General features: G+C 41.3%; 1 long non-coding RNA gene and 1 pseudogene across 2 annotated transcripts in view; one reads left to right on the top strand and one right to left on the bottom strand.

Moving 5' to 3' along the window:
* Positions 1–20,519, bottom strand: part of LOC146583947 (uncharacterized) — a 412,373-nt gene that overhangs the window by 151,816 nt on the left and 240,038 nt on the right. The window contains 1 exon segment of one of the 2 annotated variants that reach the window (NR_203055.1): positions 4,555–4,622. The exons of the other annotated variant lie outside the window; for it this stretch is intronic. This is a non-coding gene — a long non-coding RNA (uncharacterized LOC146583947). 2 annotated transcript variants of the gene reach the window in all.
* Ralgds-ps6 (ral guanine nucleotide dissociation stimulator, pseudogene 6) lies at positions 18,418–20,485 on the top strand (annotated as a pseudogene).

Below are 20,519 nucleotides of genomic sequence, written 5' to 3'. Positions count from 1 at the left end.
CTTTCTTTTGTAGAGAATCCCATTTACATTATCACTCAACTATCTAGTCTCAGGTTCTTGGTCAGCGAAGTAGTGTCAGGAGTGGTGTCCATTTCAGTGAGTGAATCCTAAGTCAAGGTAAATATCTGTTGGTTACTCCCACAATATTTGTATCACATTAGTACATGCATGTCTAGGGACCTGACTTCATTATAAGTCAAAGGTTTTGTATTAAGATTAGAATTTATGGTATATTTTTCCTAGAAAAAAATGCAGACATTTCTAGGGAAGAGTAGATGCTTGAAAGCCATGGAAGCCCAGCTTAGGATTCCTCACATCTCAGACAGCGCTTTCCACTCCTGGAGCATCTGCTGTCTCAGTGAAGCTACTATGATGAGCACAGCCAAACACTCCATGTATTGCCTCTCCAGGACATCCTCAAAGGCTGGGGGCACATGGATCAACAATACAGACCTAAACAGAATTCTCAACACAATACTCTCACTTAAAGAAATGCACTACGAGAATTGATCCACAACTTTAGTCATCAGGGAAAAGCAAAAAAAAAAATGATTTTGAGATCCATCTTTTATCAGAATAGCTAAAACGAAAAAGGAAGTAAAAGTTTATGCTAACAGGGAGGGGAACATCTTTCCAATGTTGCTGGAAGTACAAACTTGTACAATAATTTTGGAAGGCAACACTTTGGGTTTTGAGAAAAAAATGCATAAGACAAGTTCACTTACTAAACTATTTTCACACAGTCGTTATTGGTAATAAATAGGAAAACCCTAAAGTCCTTCAACTAAAGAATGGATAAAATAGATTTTACATTTAGACAATGATTAGGCTACAGCTGGTAAAGTTATCACCTTATTCCATCTGGACAAATGAATATTTTTTTCTTTTTTTTTTCCAGAGCTGGGGACCAAACCCAGGGCCTTGCGCTCGCTAGGCAAGCGCTCTACCGCTGAGCTAAATCCCCAACCCCTGGGCAAATGAATATTAAAAGAAAACAAATATAAACTGATTTGTGTGGAAATTATGTTTAAAATAAAGAACAGGTATGCTATAATCCACAAATCCAGAAAAGCTAAGTAATAAGAGGAACTAAGATCTAGATGCATTGCATCTCACTATGAAGAAGACCACAATAGATATCTATCCTATGTATATTGATGTGGGGTGCAGTTAAGGGAGGGGTCTAAAGAAAGTTTAGGAATGGAAAAAAGAGGAAGCAATTGGGACAACAATGGGAAAGAGTGTTGAGAGAATAAAGTAGATTTGGGTGTTGTTATCTCTGGGACAAGCTGGAAACCTAATGCAATGGAAACTTCTAGGAATCAATGACAAGGTAATCCCAGATTAGATTTTGAGTAGTTGGGGATATTGAGCCTTCTCCTGTAACCAGAAAGTCTTCCAGTGGACAGATTAGAATATCAGCCCAGCCACAAAATATTTAACCTACATTTTATACAGCCTACAAGATGTGCTGTGGTAAAGGTGGCACAGAAACTGTGAAAATGTCCAAAAAATGACTTGCCACATTTGAGATCTATGTCATGAGAGTGTAATGACCACCAGCAATTCTTGGAGTACAAAGCACCACAGACTGGACAACCCAAAGCAACAGATGCAAATAGAGAAAAGATAGAAAAATTGAATTAAAAATGCTAATGAAATGATTTGTAATAAAATTCAGATATACTGAGAGATTGATCCTACCCTCTATTGTCATCAGAAAAGCTTCACTTAGCAAATGATGAAAACCAATTCAAAGTCACACACGCCCGCCAACATTAGGTAGCGAAAAGTTGCAAGAATTTTTGTAGGAGTTGGGGTTACAGGACAACAGAAGAAAAAAAATGCAGCCAAATTGAGCCCATACAGTTCAGGGAATGAACGGTTCAGCAGAGAGCCTGCATGGGGAGGGACCTAGAAGCCTACATTTGACTGCCCTAGGCCCTCAGCACCTTGCAACTCTAGTGTAGGGTCATCTTCATGTGAAGTCTTAACAGTGGTAGCAGGGTCTGTCTCTGACTCTCTTGCCTGTGCCTGGGAGCCTCTCCCCTCACTGGGTTCCAAGCTCTAGCATTAATAGAAGAAGAAGGGGCCTGGCTTAATGAAAATTGCAAATCCATGGCTGCTAAATATACAGGGGAGCCCTGCGCTCTTCTGAAAAGGAAGGAAGGAGGAACTGCTAGAAATGATACAGATAGTGCTAGTGGAGAGAGAAAGAGTGAGAGAGGGCAGAAAGGACAGGATGGATACATGGAGAGAAGCAGACTGGGAGACAGGGAAGAAGTTAGGGAGGGACAGAATGAGGGAGGTAGGGAGTGGCATAAAGGGACACAGGGACAGACAGAAATACAGAGAGACAGAGTAAGATGTAGAGAGACACAAAGCAAGACACAAAAACAGGCAGATTGACATAGAAACAGAGACAGAGAACAGAATAAATATTCAACAGCAAAAAGTAATGGGTTGTATTTATAAATGTTATTTTAAAGGTCTTTAAGATGTTTCCCTCCCTTCCTTAGTGTTGGGCAGCTTGAAAACATACTATATTGGTGACTGGGGTTTTAGTTTTCATAAACTATTCCTGATCCAACAAACTTCAAGGCCCAAACCTAGATATATTAAAAGCAACTAAGAAAATATACACCCACTAAAGAACAGAGAGTGGTGACCCCTCTGATTGAATTATGGAAATGTTGATGGAAGCTAAGAAAAAAGTCAACCCTGTAGTAGGACCAGTAGTCTCAATTAACCTGGACCCCTGAGATTTCTTAGTGGATCATCAACCAGGCAACACAAATCAGCTGAGATGAGGCCTCCAATACTTATATAGCAGAGTACTCCCCAGTCTGGGTTCATTTATATAAAATAAAGCTAACCTTCAGGAAATTAGAGACCCCAGGAAATTTAGGGGTCCAGTGGGCTGGGTAGGATGTGCACATCCTTGGGGAGTCAGTTGGAATTGTACTAGGGGAATGAAATGGACAGATGGCATGTGTTAAACTCAGGGGTTGTACCTAAGCAGAATAAAATATGGAGTGTATAAATTAATGAATGAGCGCATGAAGGCATGAATAAATAAATGAATGAAAGAATGAAATAATTAATTAATTAGAAAAAGAGAACTGTACAACACCCTTAGTGTCCCAGTAATTGGAATAGAAAACTACTCCGAGATACCAGCTTACACAACACTGTCAGAATGGCTAAGATCAAAAACTCAGGTGATAGCAGATGCTGGCAAGCATATGGCAAAAGAGGAATACTCCTCCACTGTTGGTGAAACCAAAAGCTGGTACAACCATTCTGGAAATTACTCTGGAACTTTCTAAAAGATTGGAAATAGTATCATCTGAGGACCCAGGCTTATCATTCCTGTGCATACACCCAAAAACCTCTCCAACATATAACAAGACACATGCTGCACTATGTTCACATCAGCCTTATTTATAATAACCAGAACCTGGAAAGAACCAGATGTCCTTAAACAGAGGAATGGATGCAGAAAATGTGATATGTTTACACAGGAGTACTTCTGAACTATTAAAAACAAATGCCAACCTGAATTCTTAGGCAAAAGGATAGAACTAGAAAATACCAGCCAGACTATGGTAACCCAGTTACAAAAAATCACCCATGGTATCCACTCTTTGAAAATAGTATTTTATCCACAAAACTTGGAATACCTCCAAAAAAATTCAAACATCATATGAAGCTCAAGAAGAAGGAAGACCATCATGTGAATGCTTCATTGTTTTGAGAAGGCAGAACAAAATACTCAGGATAGGAAATACAGAAACAAAGAGTGGAGCTTGGTCTGAAGAGAAGGACATCCTCCAGTGACTGCCCCACCTGGGAATCCATCCCATTTGCATCCACCAAACCCAATCACTATTCCTGATTCCAAGAAGTACTTGCTGACAATAACCAGATATGGGTGATGCCAGGAGAGGTTCTGCTGGAGTCCTATTGATATAAATGTAACCTTTGTACTGAATAAGGAGACAGAAAGAGAGAAACTACAGAAAAGCCTGAAGGAGCAGAATGGGTTTGAAACCCTATAAGAAGAACAACAATATTGACCAAAGATATCCAACAAGAGCTCTTGAGGACCACACCAATCAGTCAGTACACATGGAAAGACTCAGGAATCCTGCCACACTGGTAGCAGAGGATGTCATTGTCCAACCTCAATAAGAGGAAAAGACCTTGGTCTTGTGAAGACTCCTTTCCCCAGTGTAGGATAATGCCAGGGTGTTTTGGGTGGAGTAGGTGGGTGGGAGTGGGAGCCTCCTCATAGAAACTAGGGCATAGGGAAGGGATATGTGGGTGGGGGCAAGGCCACTTCTCCAATTTAGGACTGAGTGTTCCAAGGTGTCTCACTCTACATAATGTCTGCTTATGGGCCACAGTATGTCTTGGGATCTGATTCAGAAGGATGCTGCTCTGATATGATTGAGTAAGGCACTGTTCTATGAGTACATCCATCATTAGAAATCAATGTTTTACTGTTCATTTTGTAGAAAATCCTATTTACATTAGCCCCAGGTCACTCACCTATCCAGTCTCAGGTTTTTGGTCAGCCAAGCAGTGTCAGGTGTGGTGTCCATGTCAGTCAGTGAATCCTAAGTCAAGGCAGATATCTGTTGGTTACTCCCACAATATTTGTGTCACATTTGTACATGCATGTCTAGCGACCTGACTTCATTATAAGTGAAAGGTTTTGTACCAGTGTTAGTGTTTATGGTTTGTTTGGGTTTTTGTTGTTGTTGTGTTTTTTTAAGAAAAAAATTGCAGACATTTCTAGGAAAGAGTAAATGCTTTGGATTCCCAGCTTTGGATTCCTCACATCTCAGACAGCACTTTTCACTCCTGGAGCATCTGCTGTCTCAGTGAAGCTACTGTGATGAGCACAGTCAAACACTCTGTGTACTGCTTCTCCAGTGGACATGGCCAAAGGCTGGGGGCACATGGTCAACAATACAGACCTAAACAGAATTCTCAACACAATACTCTCACTTAAAGAAATGTACAATGAGAAATGATCAACAACCTTAGTCATCAAGGAAAAGCAAAGAAAATGATTTTGAGATCCATCTTAGGTCAGAATGGCTAAAACGAAAAAGGAAGTTAAAGTTGATGCTAACAGGGAGGGGAACACCTTTCCAATGTTGCTGGAAGTACAAACTTGTACAATATTTTTGGAAGGCAACACTTTATGTTTTGAGAAAAAAATGCATAAGACAGGTTCGTTTGCTAAACTATTTTCAAACAGTCTTTATTGGTAATGGCTAAAAACAACTTAGTTTTTTTTTCAACTAAAGAATGGATAAAAAAACATTTTACATTTAGTCAATGGAATATTCTATAGCTGTTCAAATCCACATCTTGTTCCATTCTGGCAAAGGAATGAGCAAGAATAAAAATATAAACTCACTTCTATGAGGAAATTATGTTTAAAGTAAAATACAGGTGTGCTACAATCCACAAACCCAGAGAAACTAAGATAATTGAATGCATCTCACAGCGAAGAAGCACAATAGATGTCTATCTTAGGTGTACTGAGGTGGGGTGCAGTTAACAGAGAGGTCTAAAGATGTTTAGGGATGGAAAAAATGGAAGCAATTGGGATGACAATGGGAAAGAGAGTTGGGAAAATAAAGTAGATTTGAGTGTTGTTATCTCTTGGACAAGCTGGAAACCTAGTACAATGGAAACATCCAGGAATCAATGAGGGGTAATCCCAGATTAGCTTCTGAGTAGTTGGGGATAATGATAAGCCTTCTCTTGTAACCAGATTCCAGTGGACAGATTAGGATATCATCACACCCACAAAACATTTCACCTACATTTTCTACAGCCTACAACATGTGCTGAAGTAAAGGTGGCACAGAAATTGTGAAAAGTGTTTAAGCAATGCCTGGACACATTTGAGCCCTATGCCATGAGAGTGTGTCCCATGCCTGGCAATTCTTACAGTACCAAAACCCATATACTGGACTGCCCGGAGGCACAGATGCACATTGAGACCAGATAGAAAAAAAGGAATTGAAAAAAGCCAATGAAAATATTTCTAATAATATTCTCATATACTCAGACTTTGGTCCTACCCTCAATGTTCATCAGAAATCCTTAACTTACAAAATGATTAAAACCAATGCAAAGACACACAGCTGACATTAGGTAGAGCTTGGAAAAGTTTTCAAAAAGTTGCAAGAATTTTTGCAAGAACTAGAGTTAAAGGACAGCAGAAAAAAAGAAAGCAGCCAAATTGAGCCCATACAGTACTGGGAATGAACGGTCCACCAGAGAGCCTGCATGGGGAGGGACCGAGATGCCTACATTTGACTGCCCTGAGCCCTCAGTCACTTGCAACTCTAGTGTAGGTTCATCTTAATGTTAAGTCTTAACAGTGGTAGCAGGGTCTATCTGTGCCTCTATTGCCTGTGCATGAAGCCTCTCCCCGCACTGGGTTGCATGCTCTAGCTGTAATAGAAGAAGTGACCTGAGTTACTGAAAACTTAGAAGCCATGGGTGCTACATACACATGGGTGGCTTGCCCTATTCTGAAAATGAAGGAAGGAGGAACTGCTAGAAATGATGTGGACAATGCTAGTGGAAAGAGAAAAGGATTGAGAGAAGTCAGAGCAGAAGGGATCGATAAATGGAGGGAAGGAGGGGGGGAGAGAGGGAAGAACATATGGAGGAACAGAATTAGGAAGAGAGGGTGGGAGTGATAGAGAAAGAGACAGACAGAAAGACAGAGAGACAGAATAAGACAGAGAAAGAGAGACACACAGCATCAGGTAGGTTCATATAGAAACAGAGAGGGAGAACAGAATAAATGTTCAACAACAAAAAGTAAAGGGTTGTCTCTATGAATGTTATTTTAAGGGTCTTTAAGACGTTTCCCTACCCTAATTAGGGTTGGTCTGTTTCAAAGCAGACTATATTGGTGACTGGCCTTTTGCTTCTACCTAAACTTCTCCTGATCCATCAGAATTCAAGGCCCATACCTAAACAGAGTAAAAGCAATATACAGGAAACCAACAGCCCACATCAAACTAAATGGAGAGAAGTTGCAGGAATACCACTGTAATCAGGGACGAGCAAGCCTGCTTACTCACTCCCTACCTATTCATTATGACTATTGAAGTTCTACCCAGACCAATTAGGCAACAAAAGGAGGTCAAAGGAAACACATTGGAAAGAAAGAAGTCAAGAGACAACTATTTGCATATGGCATGATAGTGTACTTCTGTGACCCCCAAATTGCACTAGAGTATTCCTACAGCTGATAAACCACTCCCTCAAAGGACTTGAATGTAAAATTAACTCAAATCAGTACACTTCACCTACTCAAGGATAAACAGGATGAGAAATAAATTAGGGACATGACACCCTGGAAATAGCCACAAATACTAAAAATTACCTTGATGTGACTCTAACAATGCAAGTGAAAGTTGTATATGACAAGAACTTCAAGTCTTAGAAGAAAGAAATCAATGATGATCTAATAGACAGAAAGGTCTCCCATGCTCACAGATTGGCAGGATTAATTTAGAAAAATGGCCATCTTGCCCAAAGCAAGATTCAATGCAATCCCCGATTAAAATTCCAACTCAATCTTCATAGAATTACAAAAAGACTTTTGCAAATTCCTTTGGGGGAAAAACTTAAGCTATGGAAAACTCTTCTCAACAACAAAAACCTTCTGGGGAAATCTCCATCCCTGACCAACAGCTGTATTACAGAAATATCATAAGAAAACTGCAAGGTATTGGTACAGAGACAGGCAGGTAGATCAATGGAATGCAATTAAAGACACAGAAATGAACATGCATACCTCTGGACACTTTCACAAAGGAACTAAAACTGTCCAATATAAAAAACACAATGTTTTCAACACTTGGTGCTAGTTCAACTTTAGGTCAGCATGAGAAGAATGTAAATTGACCCATTCTTTTTTTTTTTTTTAGGGGAGGAAAGGGTTTATTTCATCTTACAATTCTAGGTCATAGCCCATCATAGAAGTTAGGGCAGAAACTCAAGGGAAAAAACATCTCCCCCACCCTGTCCCTCCCTCCCTTCCCATTCTTCCTTCCCCCTCTATCTCTCCCTCTCCCTCTCCCTGCTTTCTTATACAAGTTTGGACTATGTGCCTAAGGATGGTGCTACCCACAGTAGGCTGAGCTCTCCTACATCAAATTAGTAATCAATACAACTCCCTAAGATATGCCCATAGGTCCATCTGATCTAGGCAATCCTTCAGTAGGAGCCTTCCTCTATGATGGCTCTAGGCCTCTAAGATGACTGACATTTAAGGCTAACCACAACAACATTTCACATATATTTGTTAAATGTTGGAATTTCCAGGAAGCCCAATGGAATGCTGTAGGTAAACACAATTGTTACACGGAATAAATACTACACTTAAATAAACTTTATTGCAAAATCTGTCAGCCATATGGGGTTGACTCACTCATGAATCCTATTCTAATTTTTCTTTGAAACACCAAGGCACAATATAGGTGAAAAAGCAAGGAGGTTTTTTTTAAACAAAGGGATGATTGGCTTTGTTTATTCTTTTTTTTTCTTTAATAACTTGAGTATTTCTTATATACATTTCGAGTGTTATTCCCTTTCCCGGTTTCCGGGCAAACATCCCCCTCCCCCCTCCCCTTCCTTATGGGTGTTCCCCTCCCAACCCTCCCCCCATTGCTGCCCTCCCCCCATAGACTAGTTCACTGGGGGTTCAGTCTTAGCAGGACCCAGGGCTTCCTCTTCCACTGGTGCTCTTACTACAATATTCATTGCTACCTATGGGGTCAGAGTCCAGGGTCAGTCCATGTATAGTCTTTAGGTAGTGGCTTAGTCCCTGGAAGCTCTGGTTGCTTGGCATTGTTGTACTTTTGGGGTCTCGAGCCCCTTCAAGCTCTTCCAGTTCTTTCTCTGATTCCTTCAACGGGGGTCCTGTTCTCAGTTCAGTGGTTGGCTGCTGGCATTCGCCTCTGTATTTGCTGTATTCTGGCTGTGTCTCTCAGGAGCGATCTACATCCGGCTCCTGTCTTCTGCACTTCTTTGCTTCATCCATCTTGTCCAATTGGGTGGCTGTATATGTATGGGCCACCTGTGGGGCAGGCTCTGAATGGGTGTTCCTTCAGTCTCTGTTTTAATCTTTGCCTCTCCCTTCCCTGCCAAGGGTATTCTTTTTCCTCATTTAAAGAAGGAGTGAAGCATTCACATTTTGATCATCCTTCTTGAGTTTCGTTTGTTCTAGGGATCTAGGGTAATTCAAGCATTTGGGCTAATAGCCACTTATCAATGAGTGCATACCATGTATGTCTTTCTGTGATTGGGTTAGCTCACTCAGGATGATATTTTCCAGTTCCAACCATTTGCCTATGAATTTCATAAAGTCGTTGTTTTTGATAGCTGAGTAATATTCCATTGTGTAGATGTACCACATTTTCTGTATCCATTCCTCTGTTGAAGGGCATCTGGGTTCTTTCCATTTTCTGGCTATTATAAATAAGGCTGCGATGAACATAGTGGAGCACGTGTCTCTTTTATATGTTGAGGCATCTTTTGGGTATATGCCCAAGAGAGGTATAGCTGGATCCTCAGGCAGTTCAATGTCCAATTTTCTGAGGAACCTCCAGACTGATTTCCAGAATGGTTTTACCAGTCTGCAATCCCACCAACAATGGAGGAGTGTTCCTCTTTCTCCACATCCTCGCCAGCATCTGCGGTCACCTGAGTTTTTGATCTTAGCCATTCTCACTGGTGTGAGGTGAAATCTCAGGGTTGTTTTGATTTGCATTTCCCTTATGACTAAAGATGTTGAACATTTCTTTAGGTGTTTCTCAGCCATTCGGCATTCCTCAGCTGTGAATTCTTTGTTTAGCTCTGAACCCCATTTTTTAATAGGGTTATTTGTTTCCCTGCGGTCTAACTTCTTGAGTTCTTTGTATATTTTGGATATAAGGCCTCTATCTGTTGTAGGATTGGTAAAGATCTTTTCCCAATCTGTTGGTTGCCCTTTTGTCCTAACCACAGTGTCCTTTGCCTTACAGAAGCTTTGCAGTTTTATGAGATCCCATTTGTCGATTCTTGATCTTAGAGAATAAGCCATTGGTGTTTTGTTCAGGAAATTTTTTCCAGTGCCCATGTGTTCCAGATGCTTCCCTAGTTTTTTCCTATTAGTTTGAGTGTGTCTGGTTTGATGTGGAGGTCCTTGATCCACTTGGACTTAAGCTTTGTACAGGGTGATAAGCATGGATCGATCTGCATTCTTCTACATGTTGCCCTCCAGTTGAACCAGCACCATTTGCTGAAAATGCTATCTTTTTTCCATTGGATGGTTTTGGCTCCTTTGTCAAAAATCAAGTGACGATAGGTGTGTGGGTTCATTTCTGGGTCTTCAATTCTATTCCATTGGTCTATCTGTCTGTCTCTGTACCAATACCATGCAGTTTTTATCACTATTGCTCTGTAATACTGCTTGAGTTCAGGGATAGTGATTCCCCCTGAAGTCCTTTTATTGTTGAGGATAGCTTTAGCTATCCTGGGTTTTTTGTTATTCCAGATGAATTTGCAAATTGGTCTGTCTAACTCTTTGAAGAATTGGATTGGTATTTTGATGGGGATTGCATTGAATCTGTAGATTGCTTTTGGTAAAATGGCCATTTTTACTATATTAATCCTGCCAATCCATGAGCATGGGAGATCTTTCCATCTCCTGAGGTCTTCTTCAATTTCTTTCCTCAGTGTCTTGAAGTTCTTATTGTACAGATCTTTTACTTGCTTGGTTAAAGTCACACCGAGGTACTTTATATTATTTGGGTCTATTATGAAGGGTGTCGTTTCCCTAATTTCTTTCTCGGCTTGTTTCTCTTTTGTATAGAGGAAGGCAACTGATTTATTTGAGTTAATTTTATACCCAGCCACTTTGCTGAAGTTGTTTATCAGCTTTAGTAGTTCTCTGGTGGAACTTTTGGGATCACTTAAATATACTATCATGTCATCTGCAAATAGTGATATTTTGACCTCTTCTTTTCCGATCTTTATCCCTTTGATCTCCTTTTGTTGTCTGATTGCTCTGGCTAGAACTTCAAGAACTATATTGAATAAGTAGGGAGAGAGTGGGCAGCCTTGTCTAGTCCCTGATTTTAGTGGGATTGCTTCAAATTTCTCTCCATTTAGTTTAATGTTAGCAACTGGTTTGCTGTATATGGCTTTTACTATGTTTAGGTATGGGCCTTGAATTCCTATTCTTTCCAGGACTTTTATCATGAAGGGGTGTTGAATTTTGTCAATTGCTTTCTCAGCATCTAATGAAATGATCATGTGGTTCTGTTCTTTCAGTTTGTTTATATACTGGATCACGTTGATGGTTTTCCTTATATTAAACCATCCCTGCATGCCTGGGATGAAGCCTACTTGATCATGGTGGATGATTGTTTTGATGTGCTCTTGAATTCGGTTTGCCAGAATTTTATTGAGTATTTTTGCGTCGATATTCATAAGGGAAATTGGTCTGAAGTTCTCTTTCTTTGTTGTGTCTTTGTGTGGTTTAGGTATAAGAGTAATTGTGGCTTTGTAGAAGGAATTCCGTAGGGCTCCATCTGTTTCAATTTTGTGGAATAGTTTGGATAATATTGGTATGAGGTCTTCTCTGAAGGTTTGATAGAATTCTGCACTAAACCCGTCTGGACCTGGGCTCTTTTTGGTTGGGAGACCTTTAATGACTGCTTCTATTTCCTTAGGAGTTATGGGGTTGTTTAACTGGTTTATCTGTTCCTGATTTAACTTCGATACCTGGTATCTGTCTAGGAAATTGTCCATTTCCTGAAGATTTTCAAATTTTGTTGAATATAGGTTTTTATAGTAAGATCTGATGATTTTTTGAATTTCCTCTGAATCTGTAGTTATGTCTCCCTTTTCATTTCTGATTTTGTTAATTTGGACGCACTCTCTGTGTCCTCTCGTTAGTCTGGCTAAGGGTTTATCTATCTTGTTGATTTTCTCAAAGAACCAACTTTTGGTTCTGTTGATTCTTTCTATGGTCCTTTTTGTTTCTACTTGGTTTATTTCAGCTCTGAGTTTGATTATTTCCTGCCTTCTACTCCTCCTGGGTGTATTTGCTTCTTTTTGTTCTAGAGCTTTTAGGTGTGCTGTCAAGCTGCTGACATATGCTCTTTCCTGTTTCTTTCTGCAGGCACTCAGCGCTATGAGTTTTCCTCTTAGCACAGCTTTCATTGTGTCCCATAAGTTTGAGTATGTTGTATCTTCATTTTCATTAAATTCTAAAAAGTTTTTAATTTCTTTCTTTATTTCTTCCTTGACCAGGTTATCATTGAGTAGAGCATTGTTCAATTTCCACGTATATGTGGGCATTCTTCCCTTATTGTTATTGAAGACCAGTTTTAGGCCGTGGTGGTCCGATAGCACGCATGGGATTATTTCTATCTTTCTGTACATGTTGAGGCCTGTTTTTTGACCAATTATATGGTCAATTTTGGAGAAAGTACCATGAGGAGCTGAGAAGAAGGTATATCCTTTTGCTTTAGGATAGAATGTTCTATTAATATCCGTTAAGTCCATTTGGCTCATGACTTCTCTTAGTCTGTCGACATCACTGTTTAATTTCTGTTTCCATGATCTGTCCATTGATGAGAGTGGGGTGTTGAAATCTCCTACTATTATTGTGTGAGGTGCAATGTGTGTTTTGAGCTTTAGTAAGGTTTCTTTTACGTATGTAGGTGCCCTTGTATTTGGGGCATAGATATTTAGGATTGAGAGTTCATCTTGGTGGATTTTTCCTTTGATGAATATGAAGTGTCCTTCCTTATCTTTTTTGATGACTTTTAGTTGGAAATTGATTTTATTTGATATTAGAATGGGTACTCCAGCTTGCTTCTTCTGACCATTTGCTTGGAAAGTTGTTTTCCAGCCTTTCACTCTGAGGTAGTGTCTGTCTTTGTCTCTGAGGTGTGTTTCCTGTAGGCAGCAGAATGCAGGGTCCTCGTTGCGTATCCAGTTTGTTAATCTATGTCTTTTTATTGGGGAGTTGAGGCCATTGATATTGAGAGATATTAAGGAATAGTGATTATTGTTTCCCTTTATATTCATATTTGGATGTGAGGTTATGTTTGTGTGCTTTCATTCTCTTTGTTTTGTTGCCAAGACGATTAGTTTCTTGCTTCTTCTAGGGTATAGCTTGCCTCCTTATGTTGGGCTTTACCATTTATTATCCTTTGTAGTGCTGGATTTGTAGAAAGATAATGTGTAAATTTGGTTTTGTCATGGAATATCTTGGTTTCTCCATCTATGTTAATTGAGAGTTTTGCTGGATACAGTAACCTGGGCTGGCATTTGTGTTTTCTTAGGGTCTGTATGACATCAGTCCAGGATCTTCTGGCCTTCATAGTTTCTGGCGAGAAGTCTGGTGTGATTCTGATAGGTCTGCCTTTATATGTTACTTGACATTTTTCACTTACTGCTTTTAATATTCTTTCTTTATTTTGTGCGTTTGGTGTTTTGACAATTATGTGACGGGAGGTGTTTCTTTTCTGGTCCAATCTATTTGGAGTTCTGTAGGCTTCTTGTTTGTCTATGGGTATCTCTTTTTTTTAGTTTAGGGAAGTTTTCTTCTATGATTTTGTTGAAGATATTTACTGGTCCTTTGAGCTGGGAGTCTTCACTCTCTTCTATACCTATTATCCTTAGGTTTGATCTTCTCATTGAGTCCTGGATTTCCTGTATGTTTTGGACCAGTAGCTTTTTCCCGCTTTACATTATCTTTGACAGTTGAGTCAATGATTTCTATGGAATCTTCTGCTCCTGAGATTCTCTCTTCCATCTCTTGTATTCTGTTGGTGAAGCTTGTATCTACAGCTCTTTGTCTCTTCTTTTGGTTTTCTATATCCAAGGTTGTTTCCATGTGTTCTTTCTTGATTGCTTCTATTTCCATTTTTAATTCCTTCATCTGTTTGATTGTGTTTTCCTGGAATTCTTTCAGGGATTTTTGTGATTCCTCTCTGTAGGCTTCTACTTGTTTATTAATGTTTTCCTGTGTTTCCCTTAGTGTGTTCATGTCTTTCTTGAAGTCCTCCTGCATCATGATCAAATATGATTTTGAAACTAGATCTTGCTTTTCTGGTGTGTTTGGATATTCCATGTTTGTTTTGGTGGGAGAATTGGGCTCTGATGATGGCATGTAGTCTTGGTTTCTGTTGCTTGGGTTCCTGTGCTTGCCTCTCGCCATCAGATTATCTCTAGTGTTACTTTGTTCTGCTATTTCTGACAGTGGCTAGACTGTCCTATAAGCCTGTGTGTCAGGAGTGCTGTAGACCTGTTTTCCTCTCTTTCAGTCAGTTGTGGGGACAGTGTGTTCCGCTTTCGGGCGTGTAGTTTTTCCTCTCTACAGGTCTTCAGCTGTTCCTGTGGGCCTATGTCTTGAGTTCATCAGGCAGCTTTCTTGCAGCAGAAAATTTGGTCTTACCTGTGGTCCCGAGGCTCAAGTTCGCTCGTGGGGTGCTGCCCAGGGGCTCTCTGCAGCGGCAGCAACCAGGAAGACCTGTGCCGCCCCTTCTGGGAGCTTCAGTGCACCAGGGTTCCAGATGGTCTTTGGCTTTTTCCTCTGGCGTCCGAGATGTGTGTGCAGGGAGCAGTCTCTTCTGGTTTCCCAGGCTTGTCTGCCTCTCTGAAGGTTTAGCTCTCCCTCCCACGGGATTTGGGTGCAGAGAACTGTTTATCCGGTCTGTTTCTTTCAGGTTCCGGCGGTGTCTCAGGCAGGTGTCCTGCCGCTCCTGGGCCCTCCCCCACGGGAGCCCAGAGGCCTTATACAGTTTCCTCTTGGGCCAGGGATGTGGGCAGGGGTGAGCAGTGTTGGTGGTCTCTTCCGCTCTGCAGCCTCAGGAGTGCCCTCCTGACCAGGCGGTTGGGTCTCTCTCTCACCGGGTCTGGGAGCAGAGAGCTGCTGCGGGCCGGGAATTGACCCATTCTTATCTCCTTGTACAAACCTCTAGTCCAGGGAATCAAAGAACTCCACATAAAACCAGATACAGGAAAAAAATAGAAGAGAATATTGTGGATAGCCTTAAACACTTAGATAAAGGGGAAAGTTTCCTGAACACACCATCAGTGGTTCATGCTTTAAGATCAAGGATCAACCAATGGAACCTCATAAAATTGCCAACTCATGTAAGGGAAATGACATTATTCATGGGACAAAATGGCAACCAACAGATTAGGAAAAGTTCTTTACCAATCCTACATCTGATAGAGGGCTAATATATATACAAAGAGCTCAAGAATTTAGACTCCAGTGAACCAAATAATCCTATTAAAAATGGAGCACAAAGGTAAAAAACAGAATTCTCAACAGAGGATTCCCAAGTGGCTGAGAAGCACCTAAGAAAATTTACACCCAAATAAAAAATGGAAGGTGGTGAACCCTCTGATTGATTTAGGGAAAAGTTGGAGGACACTCGGAAGAAGTCAACCCTTTAGCAGTACAAGCAGTCTCAATTAACCTGGACCCCTGAGATCTCTTAAACAGTGGATCACCAACCAGGCATCACACACCAGCTGAGAAGAGGCCTCCAACACTTGTATAGCAGAGGACTCCTGGGTCTCGGATCATTTACAGAAGATACAGCTAACCTTCGGGAGACTGGAGGCCACAGGAAGCTTAGGTGTCCTGTGGGCTGGGTAGGTTGGGGACATCCTTGTGGAGTTAGTTGGGAGCCAAACCAGGGGAACTAGGTGGACCTGTGGCATTTGGAATCCTCAGGGGTTGGACCTAAGCAAAATAAAATATGTAGTGTATGAATGAATGAATGAATGAATGAATGAATGAATGAAGTAATTAATTAAAAAGGAGAACTATACAACATCCTTGATCATCACAAATGGGAAAAGAAAACTACACTAAGATACCAAAGCTTGGACTAAAGAGAAGGACATCCTCCAGTGACTGGCCCACGTAGGGACCCATCCCATATGCATCCACCATACCCAATCACTATTCCTTATTCCAGGAAGAGCTTGCTGAGAGAAGCCACAAATGGTTGACTCTTGATAGGCTCTGCTGGAGCCCTACTGATATAAATATAAAATTTGTACTGAATAAGGGAACTAGAATAGAGAAGTTATAGAAAAGATTGAAGGACAAGAAAGGGTTGGCAACCCCATAAGAAGAACAATAATATCGACCAAAAAGATCCCACCAGAGCTCACAGGGACAGAACCAACAATCCATCAGCACATTTGGAAGGACCCAGGAATCCTGCCACACAGGTAGCAGAGGATGGTTTTGCCAACCTCAATAAGAGGAAAAGACCTTGTTCCTGTAAAGACTGGATTCCCCAAAGTAGGGTGGGTGGGAATGGGAGCATCCTCATAGAAACTGGGGCATAGAGAAGAGATATGGGGGAGGGGGCAAGGTGATAACTTTTGAAATCTAAAATCCTTAAATGTACAAGAAAAATAAAATTTAAATAAACATAAAAATAGCAAAAAAGCATGTGTTGATGAGGATTTGAACTAGTTCAGGCTTAAGAGCAGCAGGAAGATGGGGATGTTGAGCTGCTAAAAATGGAGAAAAGCTTTACCAATCCTTGTATTAATCTACCAAGTTATATTCACGTCAAGGCAATGAAGAGGAAGCCAGTCATCCTGGAGCTCCATAATTGTGTGCTGGTCTACACTTTGTCTGCTCTACTGTACTCTTGGCCTTACAATCAATGTTTTCAACACTTAATCTCGCTGCATCAATGGTGATATTTAGTCTTCGACTGCTTTTCTATCACAATTCCATGTATAGATTTTAGTGCAGTGGTGCCTCTGCTTTATTCATGCCTGTATGGCTGTAAGGAAGCTGTGCGAGTTTTGTGGCTTATTCTTGGTGACATGATCAGCACAATAGATGTTTGGGACATGATCCTCCGGTTGCATAGTCCTTCGCTATATAGGCTTTAAATCTCTACCAACACACTCACACACACACACACACACACACACACACACACACCCCACACAAACACACACACACACACACAAACAGACACATGCAAACACAACCACAAATCCACATGTATGTTAGCCTGTAGGCATGTAAGCACTCGCACTTAGTTTCATGCCTTCTGTAGCAAAAATGCACATAATATATGTAAGAATGTTCTCATGTGCATGTGCACTTCACCAGTACTGTGGGGAACTAGGAAAAAAATGCATGTGCACTTTCAGCAGACACTGAACAAATTTTGGGTACTAGAACCAAAGAAACTAAGAAAACATCCCAAGACAGAATAAAGGAGCAATGAGCACAACTCTACATCATTTGAAAAGGGAAATAAGTTAATAATTTAATATAACATTGCCCACCATTGTGGGGAAGCAGGAAGTCTGAACTCATGCACATGATGTGGATTCCTCTGCTCACTGGCTTCCTAAATCATGACACAGTCACTCTGTATGAAGGAGGGAGTTGACTAGGGAATGAAGATGAATGACTTTGGAGCAAAACCACTGGTAAGAGTAGAAAAGTCTAGAAGAAGAGATGGGATAGAACGGAGTGAGGGAGATGAGGAAGTAGAGAAGTGATGGATGCCACACACCACAGGGTGGGGACAGAAAAAGGGTGGTGATGGTTGCTCAAGTTTCATTCAGTTGCTGTGATAAGGACCAGGACTTAATGCTACTAAGGAAAGAGAATGTTTTCTTGCAGGTGACAGATCACAGTCCAACACTGGAGAGAATCAGATCAAGGACTCAAGCAGGAATTGAAAGAAGAAGCAATGGAGGATGAATCCCCTCTGAAAGAGTGCTAGGGGGCCAGCTTCCATCTGGTAAGCCGTTGGATTTTCCTAAGTCATCTATTCACAAAGGGCTGAAAAGCTACTGGCTTAAGCCATCAAATGAACTTGGTGGTGGAAACTCTTTCTGGGAAAGACAACTCCTATATTGGCACACTGACATTGTAGGGTCTGCTGGCTGTCAGAGTCATGTATGTGTTCTCATTTGACACAGAACTCATACAAGGTCATGTAAGTACAAGGAAACATGCCTAGGGTATGTTTATGGTATATTGGGAAAATTAGGGCAGAATTTATGAGTATGCCGATTCAGTTCAATAGTAGAGACTCAGCTTGCAAAACTGAGGTGCTGTCTATTTTGAGATATCTCTGGGAATAGTGGAGTGGGAAACAGATGTGTACCTGGTTGAATTTGTGCACCTAGGAAATGGGTGTGGACATGGGGGCCTTTAAGGCAACAAGTACTGTTGAAGAAGTGACAGGTATGGGACTTCCCTTTTCAAAATGACCTAAGAACACAGAACCATGGTAACTAGGCAACCCATTGGTTAGAGCAAGGTCTGCAGGCTGACTTGGTAGAGACAGTAGAGAGGGCAGGATGTTCTCTTGTTATCTTCGGACTACTCGAGGCTCAGGCCTCAAGAAAGACAACAGGCGGGGCCATGATGGTGTCTGGAGGCACAGGCTTCAGTCTTGCCGTCAGTGCCTATGGCCATTTACTCAAAGGGGAAATAATTTGACCAAAGCCAGCCAAGGAACGACCCACACAAAACTGGTAACCACTCTGTTTTCTCTTGGTGGTCACAATAGAAATAATTCAGGGAAACTTGAAATGAGGAGAACCAATCAGATTTTGCACGTTTGTGCCATCTTAACACTTCCACTTTGATCTCTTTTCAGGATGAGAAGGTTTCTGCTCAAAGGAACCTGATGGAGCCCAGGACTGAGTCATGCATCAGGGCACAGACTGTGGTTGAACAGATGAACATGCTGGTGCCTTCTCTGAAGGAAGGGGACCCCTTGGTTGTCCTAGCTTTTCTGTCTACATATGTGTCTCTGCCACACCCCTTCAGGTATTGGACCTGCTGATTGTGAGGTGAGTGCCCATGTCTAAGCCCATAGTTCTCAAAGTTTTCTGTTGGTTTCAGGAAATTCCCTCCCTTCCTCAGTCACTTTCAGTCTCTCTCTCTCTCTCTCTCTCTCTCTCTCTCTCTCTCTCTCTCTCTCTGTCACACTCTCCCTCAGTCCCTCCCTCTCCTTTCTTGTTATCTGTCTCTCTGTCTTCCATGATCCCTGTTTCTTTTTCTGTCTGCCTTTGTTTCTTTCTCTGTCACTATCTCTCCCTCTCTTTCTCTCATTCTCTCTGTCATTCTTCGTGTGTTGTGTGTGTGCATGTGTTTCTTGCTGATACATCTCAGAGCTCCTGTTTGTCTAGGAATTTCACTCATTTCCTCAGTGTCTCTCTGTGTCTTTCTTTTTGTCTCTCTCTGTATGTCTCTCACTGTATCTCTATCTCTGTCTCCCTCTGTCTCTCTTTCTGTTTCTGTCTCTGTTTTCTCTCTCACAAATTTGCTCTCTTTCTCTCCTGCTCTCAGTCTCTCCATCTGTCTATCTGTCTCTCTCTGTCTATCTCTCCTTCTGTGTGTGGGTATGTTTTTGTGTTTCTGTATGTATGTCTGTGTGTTTGCTTATGTGAGTTTGTTGTATGTCTTGCTCACATTCTCCCTTTGTCTTTTTCTTTCTCTGTCCTTCTCATCTCCCAATCTTTTCTTTAACCCTCTCCCTTTCCTTTCCCTCTCCCTGTTATCTCAGGCTCTGTCCCTGTCTCTACCTCAGTTTCTGTCTCCATCTCAATCTTTGACTGTCTCCATATCTTTATTGTCTACATAGTTCTCAGACCCCATTAGCATGCATTAAGCAATTCATTCTCCTAAGCATGGTTCAAGCAGTTGGGCTGTCCAGATCTGGGACACTAAATTGGGTGTACCTAACAAATCATTTTATCTTTCATCAAAGATTCCTAAGGCCTTTGTGAATACAATTCCCTCCTATATAAAGGAGGTTCTAGAAACCCAGGACAGATGTGTCCAAAGTAGAGGCCCATGAGGCATAATCCAGGAAAGCATGTGACCAAGGAGATTTCTTGATAGCGATGCCTGTGTTCAACATTTGCACAGATACATTGAAAGAAATATTGTGTACAGGTGAAGTACTAAATCTGAGAGAAGACAGGACTGCCTGTATTAGGTGAGGGGCATGGGACTTTAGAGCTGACAAACTCTCTGGTGTTCTCTAGGTACGCATACTTCAGCCCTCATTCTAAAGAGGATGAACAAGTAAAAAGCACCCTCTGTAGATTCATGGAAACATGGATGGACAAGAACACTGAGGACTTTTGTGACCTGTCAGACCTGTTGCCTCTGAAATACCTGAAGGGCTACTTGAGTGTGTACATGCCCCACTGTCATCTTAGTGTCCATGTCAAGAGGCTACTGACACAGTTGGAGGAAGAACATGTCAAGGATTCCCCGGCCAAAGATGAAGAAGACTCAGATCTGGGGAGACACACATCCTCAGAACCACAGATTGAATGGGTTTAAACCAACAAGGAAAAGAGACAATCTGGAGCCTGAAACAACTTGTGCACCAGAGCTGGAGGGCAAAAAACCCTCTAGAAGTTTCTATGACACAAGAGACTTT

Source organism: Rattus norvegicus, chromosome 16 (genome assembly GCF_021556685.1).
Source record: "Rattus norvegicus strain SHRSP/BbbUtx chromosome 16, alternate assembly SHRSP_T2T, whole genome shotgun sequence".
NCBI classification, from domain to species: Eukaryota; Metazoa; Chordata; class Mammalia; order Rodentia; family Muridae; genus Rattus; species Rattus norvegicus.
This window is presented reverse-complemented; position numbering and strand designations above follow the sequence as displayed.